The sequence below is a fragment of the Anabrus simplex genome, chromosome 7 (assembly GCF_040414725.1).
Source record: "Anabrus simplex isolate iqAnaSimp1 chromosome 7, ASM4041472v1, whole genome shotgun sequence".
NCBI classification, from domain to species: domain Eukaryota; kingdom Metazoa; phylum Arthropoda; class Insecta; order Orthoptera; family Tettigoniidae; genus Anabrus; species Anabrus simplex.
The window spans coordinates 247,130,492-247,153,922 of NC_090271.1; positions in this window are offsets into that span (position 1 = coordinate 247,130,492).

A 23,431-nucleotide genomic window follows, 5' to 3' on the forward strand; every position below is an offset into this window, starting at 1 on the left:
GGAACTCGAAATCCGAAACAGCGTTCGCGGAACTCGTAAATCAATTACTAATATACAATCTTGATATACAAAACAATCGTGAAGATGACGCTATCAAAATTCGTGGATCCAAACTCCACAGTCTTACACACTCTCATTCACACATCATTCAATAAATCTCAGAAAACGAGATGGCATGTTTCCGTACACTTTAATCTCCCATTAATAATACTTAAATCTAGTCCTTCCTGATTTAAATTTGAACCTTTATTTACATTTATATTTAACCCGCGAGCCGACCACTGCGTCTCAAACATCAAAGAAAAACAAATCAAAAATATATGTCTAAAATAAAAAACTAACTCGTAAAACAAATGACGCTAACCACTCAGCTAAATAAATCAGAATAAAATGTAAGAAAACAATCTGCGACCTCATGCAAACGGTCCACATTTACGTTACAATTGCAGCTCCCTATCATAGAGCGTAGTTCTTCCAAAAAAGGGCTAAATTTACCGAAATTAAGTATCAAACTAACCTATCCCCTTTTGCAACATTAAACACGTTCACACTCTCATCATTACATTGAAAACTTTGTACTTATCTATTTCATTGACTTACCACCGCAAGCCTTTCTGGAAACAGCCGGCCCCATCTTGTTTTAGCCAGCCATATTGATGATGATGGCTTCGGAAAAGACTTGGATCAATCCTTTGGTCTCCATCGAGGCGCAGAAAGGTGATGTCATATTTTCCGTCACTGCTTCTGCTTCTGGATATCGTCTAAAACATCCCCTCGCTCACGATGTAGAAACTAGGTCAAGGTTTACCTACCGGTTATTAGAATACTACAGCTGGGGTAATTTATACTGACCGTGAAACCAGTTCCCATTCGGTCGCGGATCCGCTTCACTTATTTAATCCCGTAATTAGGTCAAATATTTCCATCTAAAACTGGACTGGAAATTGAAATTTTATGCCCTCGGGTAACCATTTACACAGGCAGGCTACTATGCATTCGACATGACTAAATGAAACTGTACTCTCCCTCACGAAATTGAAAGTTAAATGCCATTCTCCCAGTATTAGAAAACTTGAGTAGATTTAATGCAGACTGAGTGTCTTCCAATTAAATTTAAAAGTCCCCACAAGATCACTCGCGTAAATGGAAATTTCTTCTCACGATGATACTTGCACAAAATCTCGCCGAATAAAGGGTAACTAACTGAAGCGGTCGTCGTTTTTATTAACGCTGTTGTATCCTCAATATGGGCCATCAATTCCCTACACCAATGCCTAGCCATATCGACTGCGGCTTTACCAATTCATTGGCTCAACACATCGCGTACTTAACGCTTAATTCAAACATCTCTTGCAGTCGTCTCTAGCCCTTTGCCGGGCATCCGAAATGTTGTCCGTTGGAGTTCTATTGTTCCCTTGTTCGGCTTTGTGTACGTCATGTCGAAATTCCACCTTCCAAACTTAGCTGGTGAGCAAACAAACCCGAGCTCCCCGCAGACATTGCGACATGTGCAGCTGAATGTAGATGTTTGCTGCCAGTTACTAGTACTTAATAAAAATGAAATATTCTCTGTATATTCGAATAAATGACTGATTAAATAAATGAGCTCTTCAATAACGGCTCACCGTACATTTCAAGTGAATTGCTGCGAATTCGCAGCGGGCGACCCACAGATAGGCCGTCGGACTAACGTTTCTTCCCGGAATCGTCTCAACGTTATAATACAAATTACATATTTCATGGCACATAACCTCTGATTGTGTTTCACTCCTCTCATTTGAGGTTAATCAGTGTTCTCGGCAGTGTTTAAACATGGCTTTTAGACAGATGTTTTAGACAGAGGATTTAGACAGAGTCTAAGTGATAAATAAGTCTCTACAATGCGACGGCCATATTTAGGCATTATTTAAACGTAGACATCATCTAAACATTTGACGGTGGTTGCAAAGTTATTAATGTAGAGTAATTTAATAGGTCCTATATTGACGAAAATAAAGGTTATTCTTTCTTACAATGGTCAGGTGCGATGCCATTTTACAATAAGGTAATGGCCGAGACCGCTAACATTTCAGCCAGCCTTCGCACAAAGGAATAAAAAAAGAAATAGGGGAATTTAATCCTCAACGAATTGAAATACGAGCCCGTGTGGTTCCTCCGTACATTCGCTCTCTGTCTCATATTGAGGTAGTTTCATTGGTTGGCGAAGTTTTGCAAGCGAGGAAACAAGTGCCTTCCCCTCTGTGCGTGCTTTTTACATTTTACAATTTAAACATGTGTTTTCACGATCAATATCATACATATACAAACAGAAGTAGTAAAAGATACAGTGTGATTCCCACATAGGATAAACGTGTGTGTGGGATTCAAGAATACAATAGCTAGATTATGTACATCATGCCATCTAGTGAATTGCATTTATTCCATTAGCATTTTGGTGATATTTTACTAATTTTTCGAACTGCTTTTCTGCATTTGGTGTAATAAGCAAGAAGCTGGAAACGAGAGACAATGGTTTAAGGAGAAGGTTGGTCTCTTAATTGAGAGGAAGAGTGTGTTAGTTGATTTAAAAATTATAACGGAAATTTATAAGTTGATTTACTTTGTAATAATTGTTAATAAGCCATGTGAATAGTTTTTCTTCAGGGTATTCTGGTTGCCACTGATCACATCCGCAGGTGCGCTAATGCATTGCAAATCCGTGGCCCTAGACAACTTAGATTTCTTTGTCCAAGTAAAGTGTCCTGGCGTGGAATACTTATTTCAGTTCTGTCTTGTAGCCAAGTGCAAATTTTTAACTTGAGTACTACGCAGAAGAGCTTTAAATTCTTATGCATGTATAGGATCTCTGCCTGCACAAATAGCTGCCGTATGTTAAGTACCATGCTTTTTTGGAACATTTCATATGTTGGAAACATCAGTGGATTCTTGTACATGACTTTCATTATGTAGTTCTGGCATGTTTTAATAGAGCCAAATATTAATCAAGTATTCCACCCCAACTGTTAATCCCATATTGCAGTTGCGATTGAACTAAGGAAAAGTGTACCGATTTCAAGACTATTGTTGAAATAACTATTCGTAATTATGTAAAATATATAAATAAGCTCCTGAAATTTAATGGTCAAATTTGATTCATGAAAATTCCATTTCAGATAACTATCTATAATTACCCCTAGGTATGAAACATTTATAGATTTCTGTAAAGTATAAAAGTTGCAGCTTTCAGTATTTTTGTAAGTGGTGAGTGGAGTCTTAGTGTTAGTTTGTCTAAGGGTTGTATTGTTTTATTATTCTAGAAGCAGAGGAATTTTGTTTTATTTTCATTTAAAGTAAAAAGGTTGTTGTTTAGCCATTTCTGAACTATGAATAGGGTTTATTGAGCTCTGTTGAAGGTGTCCTCCCAAGTTTCACCCATGACTGTGACTACAGTGTCATCAGCATATGAGCTAATTTTTGCATTACAGTTTAGCTAACACATATCATTGTTATATAACAGAAAAAGTATTCGTCCTATTTCCCTTGGGGTGTTCCGATTTTCACTTGAGCACATTTACTTCGGGTATCCTTGATTCTTACTTTTCGTATTGTTTTAGAAAGAAAACTTCTAATTAGGTTTTGCGGAATTCCGCGAATGCCTACTTTGTCAAGTGTTTTAACGAGTATATTGTGGTCTACGGTATCAAATGTCTTCGTAAAATCCCAAAATATAGAAATAGTTCTTTTGGAGCAATCAAGGGTTTTACAAAAATAATCAGTTAAGGAGGGTGTTGCATCTTGAGCGCTAATTTTTTTGGTCTAAAATCAAACCGATTCGGCGACAATGTGTTATATTTATTTAGGTAATTAAGTCATCTGGCTTTAATGTATTCCTCTAATCATTTTAAAAGGCGGGATGTGAGAGAAATTTGGTGATAATTGTTTAACACTCCCTTATCACCTGATTTATGGATTGGGACAATAATAGTAATAATAGCAATTTTGAATGGGTCTGGAAATTGCCTTTTCATTAGTGATAGGTTAAAAATGTATTGCAGAGGCTGTAGAATATATGAACCAATTGTTTTAAGTGTTTTACTAGAGATGTTGTCATAGCCATTAGCTGAGTTACTTTCTAGTGCAGCTATGTGATTCATTATTTCTGTTTCTGTTATGGGAAGAAAAAAGATAGAATGTGGTTGAGGTATTCCATGAATGTCATATGTGTCATAAGGTTCTTTGCTGTTATATATTATTTTGTCAGCTAGTTCTAAACCTATACCATTTAAATAATCTACAAATTTCTCTGCAATGATAGTTGGTTAGGTTGTTTCTTGTGAGCCTGTGAGATTTATGCTATCCATATCTGAATATCTGTTCTCCTTTCTACATGTTATATCATTTATGCTTTTCCGTAGGATTTTAGAACTGTTTGAGCTTGACATCATTTTATTACAATAGTACTTCTCTTTTGCTACTTTAGTGAGCCTGTTTATCCAGTTTAGGTATTTTTATGTTTCTTAATATTGTTTGTGATCTCGTCATTATTTGAGGACCTCATCTTTTGTTTTACAATTGTCTGATATAATATGTCCCTTATTCTAAGGGAAGTAAGGATTCCAGTTGTGATCTATGGTGTTATCTTTCTGAATTTTTATCTTACATGTTTTGTGTAAATAGAATGTTCAGAGATAAATTGAGTTAATAGCCCAAAAAACTACTGTTTGCTTTGTAGACAGCATGCTCATTCAGGACAGTTTTCCAATTTTATCTCTAGGGCTTTATTTAAAGCTTCATACTTTTTTCTGGCATTGTTCAGAGTTTTTCTTTCAATTTGTGGTATATGATATTTTTTGGAATGTTTTTGTATGAGAAAATAGTACTGTGATCTCTGATAATAGTATGTAGAATATATAACTCAAAACTATTACTTCCATGGGATTTAACAGTATGTGATCTATACATTTCTAGATTTTGGGGTTATCCTTCTTGCAGAGTTGATGTATGAAATGAAACCATTAGCACTTATGGTGTCTATGTATTCATAAATTTTAGAGCGTACTGACCAGATGTTTATTTATTTATTTATTTATTTATTTATTTATTTATTTATTTATTTATTTATTTATTTATTTATTTATTTATTTATTTATTTATTTATTTATTTATTTATTTATCTGAAAGAACACAGGTTTTGACACCCAATTAAGTACCTTCTTGACATTCAGTAACAATCTGTATCTATGAAGTTGAAGTTTAACAAAAAAGTTAAAAATGAAAAAAAAAATAGAACAAAATTAACATTATATATGATACCATTTGCAGTTGATAATAAATGAAAAATTCACTAATAAATCACACGGTAATACAAATCAAAAGACAATGCAAAAGCAAAGAAACTTAAAACATGAATGAGTACACTGGGAAATATGAAGAATAACGGAAAGACGGAATTAACAACAATTTACAAATTGTAAAGGCAGGCTTCTCGTTTCTTACTGAATTCTTTATCCGATTTGGTGAATATATCGACTTCTTTTGTTAAAGTGTTATAAAGCGTTGTCATTTTTACGAAAGGTGAATTTGACTGATGCAATATCCTTGACGTTTGAACGTGAAATAATTTGTGCTGACGTGATCTTGTCTGCGGAACATGGAATGAAATGCGTCTTAACAGGTCCAAGGAATCAAATCGTCCTATTAGAATTTTCCTTAGTATTTGTATATGAATTAAGGACCGTCTGGTTTTCAATGAAGTAAATTGAAATACATTCCTTTATAACTGGGTTGATGTGTCGAAAGGGCCAAAAGTATTAAAAGTTTTGAAATAAAGGTAACGTAGGAATTTGTTTTGTACTTTTTCAATAGCATTCACTTGTAGTTTTGTATACGGGCACCAGATTATTACAGAATATTCCAGTAAGCTCCGTACCAAGTACAGAGGGCTGAGTAAATGGTCTCGATGTTCTTATCAAAAATCATAGCATTCGGTTAGCATTCTTTGTTATTGTATTGATATGATTGTTGAAAGTTAGCTTACCGTCAAAAACTATACTAAGATCCTTAAACGTTCAAACCCTATCAAATTCCCCCCCCCCCCGTAAATGATAGGCTGAGACTTCAAATACCTTCCTCCTGGTAAACGTCATTCATATAAATTCACAAACATTCAAAGACAAAGTATTCATTTCACACCAAGAAATAACATTATTAATGTCCATTTGCAACTCGTCTTGGTCGTGGTGGTCGCTAATGTATTTGTAAAGTAAAGTAAATGTATTTGTAAAGTTTCAAATCATCTGCAAAAATCATTAATTAGAATTAAAAACAAGACAGGTCCAAGATTTGAACCTTGCGGAACACCAGAAAGACAGATATAATTATCTGAAATTCCATTGTTAAAATAAACAATCTGCTGTCGGTTTTTTAAATATGAACACGTTAACTACAACAACTGTTTACAAAAACAAAATTTATACATTTTTTAAATAAAATTCTATGGTCGACTTTATCGAATGCTTTTTCCAAATCCATATAAACAACATCAGTCCTTTCGTTGGTATTTATGGTATCATATAAACTTTGAGTATAGCCCAAACGATTGGTGATTACTGATCTGTTGGGTACAAATCCATGTTGAAATTCTGACAGAGAAATCTTAACACGGTTATAAATCTTATGGTGCAATATACTGTATGTTCGTATACCTTGGCTACGACATTGATAAAACACACTGGACGATAATTAGATATCGTTACAAAACTGCCTGTCTTAAAAATGGGCGTACTTTAGCGAGTTTCCATTTTTCAGGAAAGGATGAAGTGCGAATAGAAAGGTTAAAAATAAAAGTTAATTGATTAGCCAATAAATCAGCACAAGCCATAATTATATATCGAGGTATGCCATCAGGACCACTCGATCTTTTAGGCTTTAGTTTACCTTTAATATCCTTTTTCACCTCTTCTACAGATATCTCGCTGACATACAATACATCAACAGAGGGAAATAGAGGAATGTCATCCAAAGCCAAATCATCCAAAATATAATTAAAATCGGATCTGACGTAAACTGACGAAAAATATCGAGGAAAGCCATGAACAACATTACCGCCTTGTAGCTCTCACCATTATACTACGTAGTTCCTACTGATCTCGTGAATCGCTTATTTGTAATGTACCTTCAAAAATGTGTTATATCACATTTTGAAGTAACCTCTAATTCACTGATGTAATCTCAATATGCGGTATTTATTTTTACATTCAATTCAGATCTGAGTTGTTTGAATCGTTCTTCATAGTACCTGGAGAATTTCCTCCTTTTAGCACACTTCCTTTTCTTTTTCATTATCTGAATGATATCGTGATTAAACCAGACTGGAAATTTTGGTTTTTTAAAATGACTTGACCCTTAGGTATGCAATTATCAAAACATCTATATATTGACGAGTAAAGGAAATCCACAGCCTGATCCACATTCTGGGACGTACACATCGGGTTCCAATCAATATCTCTTAACTCGAAATACAGTTGTAGAAAATCCGCTTTCTTGAGATCATAGTATTCTCGATTTATATTTTTGGTAATGAACACCTCCTTACTGGAGGAAATGATATACAGAGTGGGGGATGATGTAAATCTTCAGACACAAGAGCAAATTCCTCACGTTTCACGTCAACTATGAAATTGGCCAATACAAGATCAGCATCCTAAAATTGTAATTAAGAATATTATTGTATGACGTTAAACCTAAATATGATATCAATTGACCCAATCTTTTACTAGTCACAGTTCCTTCTGTAAATGAATAATTAGTACCATTAATTTCAGGAAGATTGAAATCACCCACGATAACCCAATCCGAAATCATAATATTGTCAGTGCTTTCTAAATAACCAAAGTAGTACTGATAAACTGTTAAAGATGATGCTGGAGTAATGTATACAACATTTATAAATAACTTCCTGCTACTATGTGAGATGCAAATAGTAAGTGATTCACAATACTGTTTAGAGTACTTGGATAATAGTTTCGCATTGAAAATCTTTTTGACGGCTATCAAAACTCCCCCGCCCCCACCTTACCAGGTACTAAAGGATCTCTGTCATTTCTGAACACTAAATATCTAGTATCAAATAATTCCCTATCATATATACTATTTGATAGAGAAGTCTCAGTAAGTACAACAATATCGCATGAAGAGCACAGGAGATTTTGGATAAATATGTATCAACCTTAGTTCTAAGTCCTCTTACATTTTGATAATAAACGAAAAACTCCATGTCACGGCTCATGAAAAATCAAAGTTGAAAGAGTAACAACATTACGATGAAACAATTACAGTTTATCCAAATCTCCCTCACAAAGTATAGCATGCACTTGACTTCCATCAGTCTTTCTCGTCAAAATTTTGCCACTCCGGTTCAACCACAGATACTTATATTCCCTACATCGTTGCAATTGTTTAGCTTTAGCAAATAAAATTCGCCTGTTATGAGCTACAGACTTATTAATATATATGGGAATAGAGACGGAAAGACCAAAATAAGTTGTGGACAAATTCCTTTTGATCTTACGTTTTTCTAAGATCTGCTCCTTGTAAAATCTTCCAACAAATTTTACAATAATGCCACGAGTTGGACGATTATTAACTTTTTCCAGCCTATGACACGCATCAAACATATCATCTTTTATTTCTACATCCAGCGCCTTGGTGGCACTGATGACAGTGTGACAGACATTTTCATTCGGTACTTCCGGAACACCGTATATCTCAAGTGTATTAAACCTAGAATACTGCTCGTTGTCATCGCACTTGATTTTAAGTTCACTGAATGCTTTTGCAAGCCCATTGTTTTCAGATAATAAGTTATCAATAATATTTTGCTGTCTATTAATTATTGCCTGCTGATTATCTAGAATTCGTTTGTGCTCGTCCAGCCTTTCACGACACACATCAATGGACTTACCTAACTGTTTTTCTATTTCACTAGTGGTTTTCTTTAATGTAGCCATATCTTCAGTTAAAATTTGCAGCAGTTTATAAACGTCCCCAACTGATGGTGCCGACGCAAGTGACTGGGGCTTCTTCCTGCATGCTCGTACGCCACTGTGAGTTGCATTGGTCACACCTCCATGTATGATCCTGGGACTTCAAATATTCCACATCTTGTTCGTTAAGGTTCACACACTTACTGTGAATCCAACTGCTACAGGTGTTACACACAATTTTAGATGCTATGTCCTGCCTAGGTACTGCTTTCCCCCACTTCCATTAACCGATGGGCAAGTGATGTGATGTGCGTAGTGTGTTGTGAGCACGCTACCACACTTTCAAGTTACCTTGACTCGATATATCTAATCGAAACCAAAGATAATATATTGTAATGGTTATAGCGCCCGCCATACCAGGTCGCTACGCGCCGAGCTCGTCACCCATCGCCCCACCCCCTTAGGCTCGAGCGCGCCAATCGCGAGCAACATTTAAGTGCTAGGCGGGCCCTTCTCTCTTCTGTCCGTGGTCGCGCCGCATGGGACGACGGAAATTTCTCGACGACTAATCTGGAGTCTTCCATCTCGCGAGGTTCCTGGAGACATCTAGCATCCGGACTGTTCCAGACGGGTCGGCGCAGCTATATAAGAGAGGAACGACCTGCCTGCAGTCAGTCAGTCAGTCAGTGAGAGACGGAGTTAGTGAGTAAGAGTGAGTGAGAGCGAGATTGAATTCGCTGGAGGGCAGTCAGTGATGGCCTGGGAGAGTGCAGCCTGAGGAATTATCTGCCTGTTGGAGCCTAGGTCTCGTTCCTGTTCCCCTGACGTCATGTGTGTGTACGCGTCCCTTGTGGCTGGCTGCTGGATAAGAACCTTAGGTGTTCTGGAGCGGCGAAGGAGTGAACACTGTGTGAGGACGTGTGTAGACTGCGAACGGGGATCGACGGATTGAGTGAACAGCGGATACTATCCCGACCTGCGTGACTGACGTGTAGGCTTTGGACTGTGACAGCGCTAACGAGTGTGCTGAGTGAGTGTGGTGTACATAATCGATGACTCTGTGTGTGTGTGTGTCACTGTAGATGGAACATAAGAGAAACTGAGAGAGCGCGCGAACAGTGTAAGTGTGTGACCGTGTACGTGTGAAAGTTATAATCTCGGCTATCCTCTGTGTGTGTGTGTAAATCTGTAATAGAAGTGCTAAGTTAATAAATCTTAGAAATAGGACGCTACCAGGTTCTGTACTCATTTATTTACTTATTTATACCCCACCCCCTACAACACCTTACAACATAAATGTATCGCGACCCTTCAAAAGCACATTAAACTACCTTGATGCCTTTGTTTACATACACTTGGCCTTAAGCCTGACAATAATGATCACAAATGCAATTCACACGGTGGCGTGCACCAACCAAGTGTAAGTTCTACTTCCGTAGTAAGGTAGGTACCGGTACTCTTGAAGTCAGCATTCGACGACTTCCATACGAGAGTAAATTACTTCCGAAGTATTTTAGTCCTTTCAGATACTACCGGACAAAATTACTACAAGAGTAAAATGTTGAAGTGCACCATCTTGTAGTATTTTACTAAAGAAGTAAATAACGCACGAATATAGGATAGAATTTACTCTCAAGACGTGCATGGAGTAAGCTAAGTTTAGACTTGTTGACTAATGATAATATCGTGCCGTATACGAGAGGAAAGACGTTTCAAACGTGTTTATGGATTACTTAGATTATATTGACGATCTCGACGCAGAAAACGATTGGAAATGTAATAGTGCGTAGGCCTACAATGCGTGAAAGACGAGAGCCGTATAGTGTGCACACGGAGAGTTTCAGGAACGTTTTTGGTCTGAGGAGGAAGGAATCCTTTACTTTCCTTCTAAATCTACTTGGAGATCACTTACAGCTGAATTCATGTCTTAATTTTGTTGTATCTCTCAAATTACAATTGCTCTGTGCCCTACGAGTGATTCGTACCGGAACATTTCAGTATAGTTGCCGGTGATCTAATTAACGTTTACCGCACAACTGCTGGCCGGATCTTAAGGCTAAGAGGGAGGTACGCCTGCAAATGATGATGATTGTTCGGAAAATAAAAGGATATTCTTCACGTTGGCAGGTTTCCACACATCATGGGTGCAATTGACGGTGACTGCACGCATATTCCCATTTTTTCCCTTTCGGTGACAACGGTGAACTTTTCAGAAATCAGAAGAGGTATTTATCTTCTTTCAATTTGGTTAAAGTCGCACCGGCACAGATAGGTCTTATGGCAACGATAGAGTAGGAAAGGCCTAGGGATTGGAAAGCGGCCGTGGCCTTAAGGTACAGACCCAGCATTTGCCTGGTGTGAAAGTGGGAAAATTTCGCTGGCGATCTGTATGAAGAAACCACCACTTTTAATTTTCCCGCGTGTCGATGGCTTTCTGCTTTGCTTCCGCCTTCCTTCCACAGGATCTTAACTTGCTCTTCACTGCGCATTCCGTAACTCGAAGCAATGAATTTCTTTTCTTATCCAGCATCTTTATGTTGTGTTTCTTACACCCTGCATCCTTTTGCATAGATCGTCATTATCTCGATTAACAAGCATTTATCTTTTTCGCTTACATTTTTCCCCGTTTCCCATCGCACATAACCTTATCCATTTAGATTTCCTTAAGGTAACCCATGAGTGAATTTCAAAAGTCCAAAACTGTCAAAGCTATATTCTTGAAATTTATACCAAAGATGTAAAATGATATCGGAAGACTGTTTATAAGTTTTCAATTCAGTAGCTTTTATGGTTCAGAAGATATGGTCAAATTACCTCATTTTTATGGGACGCCATAGAAAAAAGTTCCTCGAATTGCAAATTTGATTTTTTCAACTCCATATTCTGTCAACATGTGCATCGTGCATGCACTTTTTAAAATTCCCTCTGGTTTTAATGTGCTAATGATAGATAATCCACTGGAATTTTTTAAATTTATGCATTCATAAATTTTTCCTTAAATATTAGCAAAACAAAAGTAATTTAAAAAGGAATAATAGTATTTTTTCCCAAAAAAAAGTGTTCGCAATTTTAATTCATCATATATCTGTGAACTAATGTAGCAAGTTTGAACTGTCTATCTGAAAAACTGTAACGCAAGGGACTTTTTATATACAGGAAGGTACTGAAAATTTGAAGTATGAGAAAACAGCGATTAAAGATCTGCATGTACTACTCACCCTAAAATCCTCCTGGTACATATGTGGGGCCCTCAGATTTCTTTTCCTCCTGCTCTCCTGATACTTTAGCAATCTTCTTCTTCTTTCTCTGGTCCTTTCCACTGGTAGTACCTCGCTTCTTGCTATGGTATATCCGACTCTTGTCGCGTTGCACCACTCATTCATCCTTGACCTCTTGCTGAAGCTCCAGTGATTTAACACTCCCCATGTTGAATTCACTGACAGCTCTGGTTACACATAAATCTTGTTTCTTTTTTTGAAACAAACACTTCTTTTGGGCATTTGTTCCATATCACATGGTGGAGCGACTCATTGGCATTCTGTGTTTGGTCTCGTGTACATCTTTCTAGAAGTGCAGTAGAGGCCAGTCTGAGGCATATTGGCATCATTTTGAATGCAATATTTTCAGACAGCTGCACTTTCCTTTTTGAATGTGTATCAACACATCCCTCCGCAGCCTGCCTGTTGTACCAGCACCAGGAGTCCACCCCCTTTGGACAAGTGCCATGTTGTGGCTTCTCATTACTTGAAATGTAGTGCCTCAGAGTAGCATAAATGTCCCTTTTCATTTTTTCCACATCATTTATGTTGTTGGATATGGCATTCCTATAATAGCTAGTAAGCTTCCTTATCATGCTGTCAGTTAAACTCCCCTGTCTTTTTCCACAAGTGTTACACCTTTACCCCTCCATTCCTTTACAAGATTGCGAAGAGCAGTTCCTAAACGTTTTGATACATGGTTGATACACACCTCTTTAACAACACTGACATCAGGACCATAAACTTGAATGTCATTCAGATGTGCATGAGATTTTGCATCCCCATCGGATAACATGTTAGTGTACCTAAGTTTCCAATCCATGATTGACCTTCGCCACAATATTTCAGCTGCACCCTTTTCAATAGCACTGGATGAACCTGAGTAGTTTTTCTGGCAATTTCCATTGGCAATATGATCCTTATACCACTTCCTATGTTCCAGAGAGTCCTCTCCTAAGCATTCTGCAGCAGAAACACATCCCACAAAATTTTGAAAGAATTTCAAAATCCACTACAATTCCTGTCAGAACATCTATTACTATTCCTATGCCACAATGTGAGGTATGTCGACGTTTATGGAATGTGCCATCATAGGAAACACAAATGTCAATGACTTCTTTGTCTTTTAGTGAAGGATCAGACTCAATGTAAGCTGCACGTACAACTATACAACTAAGATTTAAAAGTTCTGACTTCACTACCTGCCCTTCTTGAACTAACCTATTCAATAGTTCTGAATAAGGCCTTGACCCCATGGTATTCATTCCCATATTCATTGAGAATATCTGCATAGCAGAATGCCCCCTTCCTAGAGATAAAAATGAATCAACCATCCTTTTGGTGACGTCAAAAGTGGCCTTTCGGAATCTTTATCTTTAATCCTTGGTGAAGTATACACCTTAGATGAAATGTTCATGCAGGCTTTACACTGCACTACTAGTTTCGAGCAGTAACCTAAATTCTCACATGTGTAAACATTGATACTGTCAGACTTGCAATCACCACACAGTAATCCCTGAAATAATTGTTTCCAAACCCCACTATGTACAAGTGTGTAATCAACACTGGATAGTTCATCATTTTCAGTCTTACCAGTTACTGGAATATTAATTCTCTTAGCAAAGGCAACAAACTTCTTCTCACTTGCTGAAAATGAAACTGCAGACTCAGAATGACACTGATTTGGCACACTATTCACGGAACTAACAAGAATAGGAGGCTCACTTTCTCAATTACCGTAACGTTGGGTAATTCCGATATAATGGGGCATTATCGATCATTCGGTCTTCCTTCTGAAAACTGAGCCTTCCCGCGAAACCACGACGACAATGGATCCAATACGCGGCGTATAAACAAAGGGAACATTATTGGCTATCTGACTGCGCACTAAGAATATGTGCATTCTTGTCTACAATTCACCGGGAGAGGTTGTTAAGAAGTGAGAAATTTATTAAATTATCGCTGTCATTGGAAACTTCTGTTTCAGAAGGTCACATACCATACACTGGCGGTAAGTTAATACTGCAATCCTATCTTCTGTTATTTGGCATCATATAAAGCTTTTGCGCGAGTTTCTACATTACACTGTTTTAAAGTTACGGCTTTTTATATACGAAGTTGTCTTGTTATAGGGTAATACCGATCATGGTGAGGACATATGTGAAGAAACTGGGACCTGTCGGAAGGTGTAGATATAACCCTATCCACTTAGAGAATGCAGTAAAAGCTGTCCGTCAAGGGAAAATGAGTATCCGGAGAGCATCTGAACAGTTTGCTGTGCCATATACCACACTAAACGACAAATTGAAGAACAGATATTCACACAAGGTGGGTGCACCGACAGCCTTAACCAGGGAGGAGGAAAAAACTCTCATCGAAGGGCTGCTGTTATGTGCCAGGTGGGGTTTCCCGCTCAGAAATACTGATATACGTAACATCGTCCAGGGTTACTTGAACCACGCTGGGAAGGTCGAGAAAAGGTTCGCAGATAACCGTCCCGGGTTAGAATGGATTCGAGGTTTTCTCAGGAGGAATCAGGAACTCACAGTGAGGATTGGGGAGAACACCAAACGATCCAGGGCAGCAGTTACGAGAGACATTATCGTGGACTATTTCCATAACTTGCAAAACACACTAGAGGGGGTCCCTATGTCAAATATTATAAATTATGATGAGACAAATTTCTGTGATGATCCGGGAAATGTGAAGGTTGTTGTGAAACGTGGGGTCAAACATCCTGAGAGAATTTTAGACTCGTCGAAAACGAGTATCAGTGTTATGGTGGCTGCGGCTGCAGACGGTACAGTGTTACCACCATTCACCGTCTACAAAAGTAAGCATCTGTATGACACGTGGACAGAAGGAGGGATCAGCGGTGCTGGTTATAGCCGAAATATGAGTGGCTGGTTTGATCTTACGATGTTCGAGGCATGGTTTAAGAAAATTATGTTGCCTTATATAAAGACATTACAGGGGCCCAAGGTCATGATAGGCGATAACTTGTCGAGCCATCTCTCAATTAACGTAATCAAGCTATGTGAAAAGCATGACGTCAAATTTGTTCTATTGCCTCCGAATGCTACCCACCTTTGCCAGCCTCTCGATGTTGCCTTCTTTCGTCCCCTAAAGATGGCTTGGCGAAGTGTGCTGGATGAATGGAAGAAAACGAATAGGGGAGTGGTGCACAAATCAGAGTTCCCTAAACTTCTAAAAGAGACATTTAATAAGATAGGTGTAAATTGTGCAACGAATATTATTTCTGGGTTCAGAAAAACGGGTATTGTTCCTTTCTGTCCAGAAAACGTGCTACGCCAGATTCCACATGATGACAGTGCTGATGACATCAGTCGAGAACGATCGTGGACTGCATCGTTCGTTCAACATCTTGAGCGAGCCCGGGTTGGAGAGGCAAGTACAAATGCACCGGTTCGCCGTGCGAAGCGCTTGACTGTTCCTCCCGGCAAAGGGATCGTGGTGAGAGATTTGGCCACCAATGCAGCTGACAAGGATGATGATGATGATGATGATGATGATCAAAGTATAGAGACTGAAGTAACTTCAGAAGAAGAATCAACATCAGAAGAAGACAATTCAAGTTTTGAGGCGAGGGAAACCTGTCACGCCATCTCCACCGCAGAAACTCTATCTTCTCATGAAAGTGGGGGGGAAGATGGGTTGTCTATAAATGACTTTGTTCTCGTTGCATTTCCGACGAAGAAGAGAATTCGGCGTTTCATTGGCCAGCTGGTAAGAGTTAGTCCGGTCACACTCGAAGCAAATTTTCTGAGGAAGAGGATCCTGGCTGGCACAACATATTTTGTATTTCCAGACATTTCCGATGTAATGGAAATCGAAAAGGAACAAATTGAGAGGAAACTTATACCAGCGTACTGCAAACGAGGAAAGTTCGTTTTCCTTGATATAGAACATGTTGATGTGGAGTAGAAGGCGACTATGTCCTTGTGTAAAAAATATTGATTAGTGCCTCTTAAATGTAACATTTTTACCTGTATAAACTGTTTAATATGTCTTACCTATTTTATTATGTTTTACTTTACTATTAGTAAAATATCCCGTATCTTCTTTACAATTGGTTCGAATAGTTTTACTAAATAGCTTGAAAATAGAATGTGTTTAGAGACTTCAATTTTCTTATTTTTAGTGATTTAATGATTGTTTATTTGCTTTGTTTTAGGTTTATATGTTAAGAAATATTTTTAAAAAGTAAAAATGTGATCGGTATTACCCATAAGACGGTCAAATACCGATAATCAAGAAAAATAAATGACTGATCGGAATTACCCCACTCCATGGGGTAACACCGATCACCGATTTTCATTAATTTTTTCAATATTATCAACTACTTACGATTCTTTGTTACGTCAAATAAAAGCTAATGAATCATTAATCTTATATATTTAATTTCGTAAGTACTACGTAAATAACGCGGGACGTATCCGAAAAAAACCTTAAAAAATGATCGGAATTACCCCATTTGACGGTACTGGAAATATTTAGGCCTAACTGTTAAGCTTTAGACAAAGACAATTTTCCAGCTCTTGATTTCTTAGATGGACGTTTCTTTTGAATCCTATAACCACTTTGCGGTGTTCTCAACCTTGCCATTACTAAATAATTAATTTCAAGGCAGAAAACTAAAAGAAACAAGCACTACTTTCTAACACACACGAAAAACAATCCATATAAACACGACCACGAGGTAAGTACAACGTTTACAAGCAGAGGGAGGAAATAATCAATATAAATACTTCTGCAATTGTATTCATAGTACTCAGTTCTACACAAAATACGTGTTTTTGAAGAATAATATTTATTTTGAGATTATAAAATATCTCTATAATAAAGGAACTACAGGAAGCAGGGCATTTATTTCATAAAGCGTTCTGAACATGACTAGGTCAGTAAGTATGAGAAATTTTAACTCCAAACACTCGCAAGGGCTACAGGAACATTTTGCCAAAGTTTTAGCGCATTGCATTCAAACACAGTGCAACGAAAATGTAAATGATTCATAAGTAATGCAAGGAGTGAAGAAGTGGGCGCGGCGCTCGCAGAGATTAAAGCTCCGCGAGACATTTAAATCGCTGCAGGGACTTTAAAAATGGCGGTTGCGGTTCGGCGATGCAACATTTCGATAGAAGAAGGCCTGGGGTATTTTATAACGTCAAAATCAAAATTTCAATTTTTTCATCGATTTTCACGGAAATTCACTCATGTGTTACCTTAAAGAAGATATACAAACACAACACTACTCCGCGAGTAACAAACGCTACTTCTATAGCAGTAACTAAAAGAGTAAATTGTACTTCAACTCTCCGACGTTATTTACGGTGTAAATAACTCCCGTAATAATTTACTTCTGTAGTATGGACTTCTTTAGTAAACGCTAATTCCGTAGTAATTTACTCCAAGATGGTGCAAGCCACCCTTAGAGAAGGATTAGTTCCAATATGTATAGTTTCATAGCATCCATAACACCTACAGAATCTGTGGGTCCAGGTTCTAATCACTGAACATACATAAAAATAACTCACATTCACCGGAGCATTATTTACACACAACCTTAGGCAACCATTGCCAACTTGTACTGTGTTTAATATGTCAATGCTAATATATCCTATTATTATATAATGTGTGGCTGCAGGTAGCTACTGAAGTGTATTGCCTAGTTCTTCTATATTTGGGCTTTTGGACGGGATATTTACATAACAAGTATCAAGTTACTTTCTTTATTATATTTTAAGTTGAGTAGGCTACCATTTGCTCCATTTAGGGTTTCCACAGTAGATATTGCAACATTTTGTATGAGGGTTACACGTGTGTATATCTTTAAACTCTCAGGTGTAGAAGTTTGTGGGGTTATGATGTACTCATATCCAAAAATAGAGAAGGGTATATCTCTAATGAGTTGGGTCTCAGATAGTATTATAATGTCTGGTTTATGGTCCAGTTGATTTAACATAACTAGCATGCTTTCAAAATTTGTTATCTATTTATGCATATATTTCTATGAGTCTATACAGAGTTTTCCTCCATTTGTTATATGTACTAATCAAAACCAGTCATGACTATGATTAACATAAAATACATCTAAGATTATATGATACTAAGATACTAATGTGTTTGTCCAACCCTTGTCGGGTATGAGGTGAGATGAATTGTCGTGGCGGTTTTTATGACCGGATGCCCTTCCTGACGCCAACCTCATCAGAGGAGTTAATGAGAGATGAAATGAACGACGTGATATATGATAGTAGGGAGAGGGTGAAACCCGGTGCCGGCACATAGCCTACTCCTGTCGAATAGCACCAAGGGGTCTGCTCAAGGCTTAACGTCCCCATCCGACGGACGAATCACCATCAACAGCGTCATATGCCCTCACTCCATATGACCAGTGCGGAGAGGTTTGGAATTTAATCCAGGCTTTTGGCACGCAATCTAGTGATTAGAAATTGTATACCACCACCTCCCCTACCCTGCCGGCCAACATTCTGATGGTGAAAATTTTTTCGACCAACGGGACTCGAACCGGCTAACCTCGGTGTTAGACCGTTTTTAGACTTCAGCGCCTTAACGATCATGGCCACCAGGCGGGCTGATACTAAGATACTAATCAAAACTGTATTTATATGGAAAGGCGTAACCACGGCAACTCGGCAAATGCGGTAATCGAATGTAAAAGAAATTGCTATGTAACTTGTAAACACTAGACTGCGTAACAAAAAGAAAATAACAGGCAAAAACATAAGGCAAGGGCATTAATATCTGCAAGCTATAACCTGGTGTTGACACACTTCTTGTCGTTAGCCCTTGGATATTACGTTGCGCACAAATGTAATCGACATCACCGATTTCCCATACGAGGCTATCGTAGGTACCGGTATTCATCGGATTGCGTCAGCTTGTCTGGCATTACAATCTATTCCCACTAGTTGCCTCAATAACAACATTACAATTCGCTGAGTTCATACCATTAACGACCTAATATCTCTCATATTCCAATTAACAATCTAGGCAGCTTCGAATCTTTCATACAATGCACACTACTGCTTGCTTTTACTGCCATTTAAATGCACGTCCCCTTTGAGTCGTTCCCTTTGTTATGTCCTTCTTAAAATTTCTTTCTTTCTAAATCCATACTGGCTCCTCATGAACCAATTTTTAGAATCACATATCCCTCTGATGTACTTTGATATTAAACTCTCCAGTATTTTACAAACTATAGTGGTCAGGCTGATTGGTTTGTAGTTCTCTGGTTTCCTTTTATCACCCTTTCCTTTATAAAATGATATTATTACACTATTATTTATGACATAGTCAAAGATAAATTTTAAATAAGGCACTATGTACCACCCCATAGTCTTTAATGCCTCCCCAGTAATTTGATAACTTCCTGTCGCTTTTCCTTGCTGAAGCAGCTGGATTGATCTGAAAATATCTTCATTTTTGAATGAGAAGCTTCTTGTTGCCCTATGTGTCTCTCCCTCTCTATCGTCTGTTACTGTCTCCAACTCTTGACGATCTTCTACCGAATCTCTGAATTCCCTACTAAATAGATTTGCTTTCTTAGTATCTGTTAAATAGTGTTCACTCCCTTCTCCCACCATTGTAGGAATTTGGATTCCTTTTCCTTTTTGATTCCTAATATATGAATACAGCTTTTTCCATTTCCCTTTGTGGTCATTACCCTATTGAAGTATGCCATTCATATATTTCTGTTTTGCTTCCTATTTCACTCTATTCAGTTCACTCATTAGCTGTTTTCTAGTTTCTCCATTCTCCATACCCACTTTCATTTTCCTGTTTACTATTCTACATTTTCTTTTCAATTTTCTTATTTCCCTTGTATAATAAACAGGGTATGAGGTCATTTTACCCTCCTTAACAGGTACAAATCTCTTCTCTCCTTCCCAAATAGACATTCTGGTGTATCACTTCAATCGCGCGGATCACCATTCTTGATATTCCCTTCGTACCTAATTTTTCTATTAACGCATTTCTGCTCACCGTGTCGAAAGCTTTTCCAAAATCTATGACCACCAAATATTCACAGCCTATTTCCCTGCTTAGGTAATTTTGTATTATCATCTATACAGTCATAATATTGTCCGCTTTCCTCCCTTCGAAATCCACCCTGAAACATTGATAATATCGAATTCTCTTCGACCCAATACCTTAGTTTGTTTGCCAGAACTCCTGTTTACCTCTTGCTCAGTGAGTCTCGTAGAGTTATCTCTCGATAATTGCTCGGGATGTTTTTGTTCCATTTCTTCTTGTATATTGGACAAATAATTCCAATTTCCGACATTTTTGGCACCTTACCACCATTGAAAAACTTGTTAAATACTTTTAATATTCCCTCCCCCCCTGTCTATATTTTCTTATTCTTTCCTAAATAAATAGTTTATACCTATTCTCCCCACGCCGATCTGCCCTTAAGTATACCTAACACATCCTGTACTGCCCCTATTGAAATTTCTTTATCAAGCTCATGTACACTAACTTTCATATTTCTCCATACGACCTTCATCCCTTTTCCATACTCCTATTTGAACTCCCCCCCCCAAATAATTCGCTGAAATATATCACCCACTGGTCATAATTAATTTTCGGTTTATCATACCTCTTCCTCCTTTATTAATTTTATTTATTCTTTCCCAAACACTTTCCGTGTGATTTATCCTGCATTCCCTATTTTTAACTCTGTCTGTTCCCTTGTCCATAACTTCTTCCACTCTCCTTATATACAGAAAACTTCTCTTTCTTCATTCCTCCCTTTTATTCTGTAAACTTTTAACGCCTCCATCAATGTTCTCCTTAATACCCACATTCCTTGTTATACCATCCTCCCACACCTTTCTTCTCTTGCCTTAGTCTATCCGTGCAACCCTCTTTATTGGGTATTCAATTAAATCCAAGGCTTTATCAATATTATTTTCCTTCAATGCTACTTCCCATTCAGAGCTAATTAATTGCAGCTCTTTTTCAATAATATCATATAGTTCCCGTTTTGTACTTTCTGAGCATTTATATTAATGTAGCTTCTACCCTACTCTAAAATCCTCTTTGTATCTCCATCCTATATCTCCTATACAAATCTGTCTATCATATCCCCATACCGGTGCATGCTGTGATTCCACGCAATCTTCTATCTCTATCATTTTGATTTTCCCTAACATGTCTTCCGAACTCATTACTAAGTCAATAACGCTTCCCCCCCTGAGCCGTGATATATGCCAGTTTTCCTTCTTTGTCCCCCTACCAGCAAATATTTAAAATGTAGAAATTTCCTGCCTCGCAGAATTCCGGAAGTTTACCACCGTAACTGTTTCTTTCCTTATGTTTACATCTTCTTCCTCCCCTTATTTTCATCTCATCCTCTTTACTGAACATTGCGCATTGCTCTCCTATTCTTGCATTTCAATCTCCAAGCAATAATATTCCATCTTTTTCAAACTTTCCACTAATAATACTGGTTTCAAATATTAACTCCTTAAAAAAACTTATCATTAACATACCCTAGGGATTCCTTGGGGTGACAGTATACATATGAAAAGCATAGTTTTTTCTCCCCCTTTCTCCCTCCCCATGTTAAACCTTAGCCAGACAACCTATTCCAAATCGTTCTCAATATCCTCTACTAGTTCACTGATCTCTTCTTTAATTAACACCATTATTCCCGGGCGTTCGCCCCATATTACACTGTTTTCTTTAACATATACTTGACTGTAAATCCCAATGTTACCTCCTTTCCTATTTTTAGCCAGGTCTCCAAGTGTGCAACAATGTCAAAACTTTCCAGCATATTTTTCGCCTCTATAGTACATATTTTACTTAACAAACCTTCAATATTTACAAAGCCTATCTTCAAATCTAATTATAATTTGCCCTCTCTACTTTCTCCATTTCATTCTTTATTTCGACGTCTCCTTACTATCGCCCTCTCTCCTTCTACCTCGATTCCTTCATGCTTTGATATTTTAGGGCGTTCTTTCTTAGAGAATTAGAGTACACGAACCTTTATTTGACCCTGTAATAATTAAGAGGGGAATTCCTCAAGGCAGTATTATTGGAATCTTCTTATATATATATATATAAACGATATGAGTAAAGGCGTGGAATCAGAGGTAAGCTTTTTGCGGATGATGTTATTCTGTATAGAGTAATAAATATGTTACAAGATTGTGAGCAACTGCAACGTGACCTCGACAATGCTGTGAGATGGACAGCAGACAATGGTATGTTGATAAACGGGGTTAAAAATTTGGTTGTGAGTTTTACAAATAGGAAAAGTCCTCTCAGTTTTAATTACTGCGTTGATGGTGTGAAAGTTCCTTTTGGGGATCATTGTAAGTATCTAGGTGTTAATATAAGGAGATATCTTCATTGGGGTAATCACATAAATGGGATTGTAAATAAAGGATACAGAACTCTGCACATGGTTATGAGGGTGTTTAGGGGTTGTAGTAAGGATGTATAAGAGAGGGCATATAAGTCTGTGGTAAGAGCCCAACTAGAGTATGGTTCCAGTGTATGGGACCCTCATCAGGATTACCTGATTCAGGAACTGGAATAATCCAAAGAAAAGTAGCTCGACTTGTTCTGTGTGATTTCCGACAAAAGAGTAGCGTTACAAAAAGTTTGCGAAATTTGGGCTAGGAAGAACTGAGACCAAGAAGACGAGCTGCTCGAATAAGTGGTATGTTCCGAACTGTCAGCGGAAAGATGGCGTGGAATGACATTAGTAGACGAATAAGTTTGAGAGGCGTCTTTAAAAGTAGGGAAGATCACAATATGAAGATAAAGTTGGAATTCAAGAGGAAAAATTGGGGCAAATATTCATTTATAGGAAGGGGAGTTAGGGATTGGGATAACTTACCAAAGGAGATATTTCCACTTTCTTTGAAATCATTTAAGAAAAGTCTAGGAGAACAACAGAACGGGAATCTGCCACCTGGACGACTGCCCTAAATGCAGATCAGTATTGATTGATTGATTGATTGATTGATTGATTGATTGATTGATTGATTGATTGGTTGATTGATTGATTGATTGATTGATTGATTGATCCGTTTCCTCCTTACCTTTATTTTCTTACCCTTCAGATCTTTTAGACTTCTACTTCTCTCCTTCATCATAATATATCTTCCTTTCTTTTCATCCCTCGAACCCTCACCTCTATTAATTTGC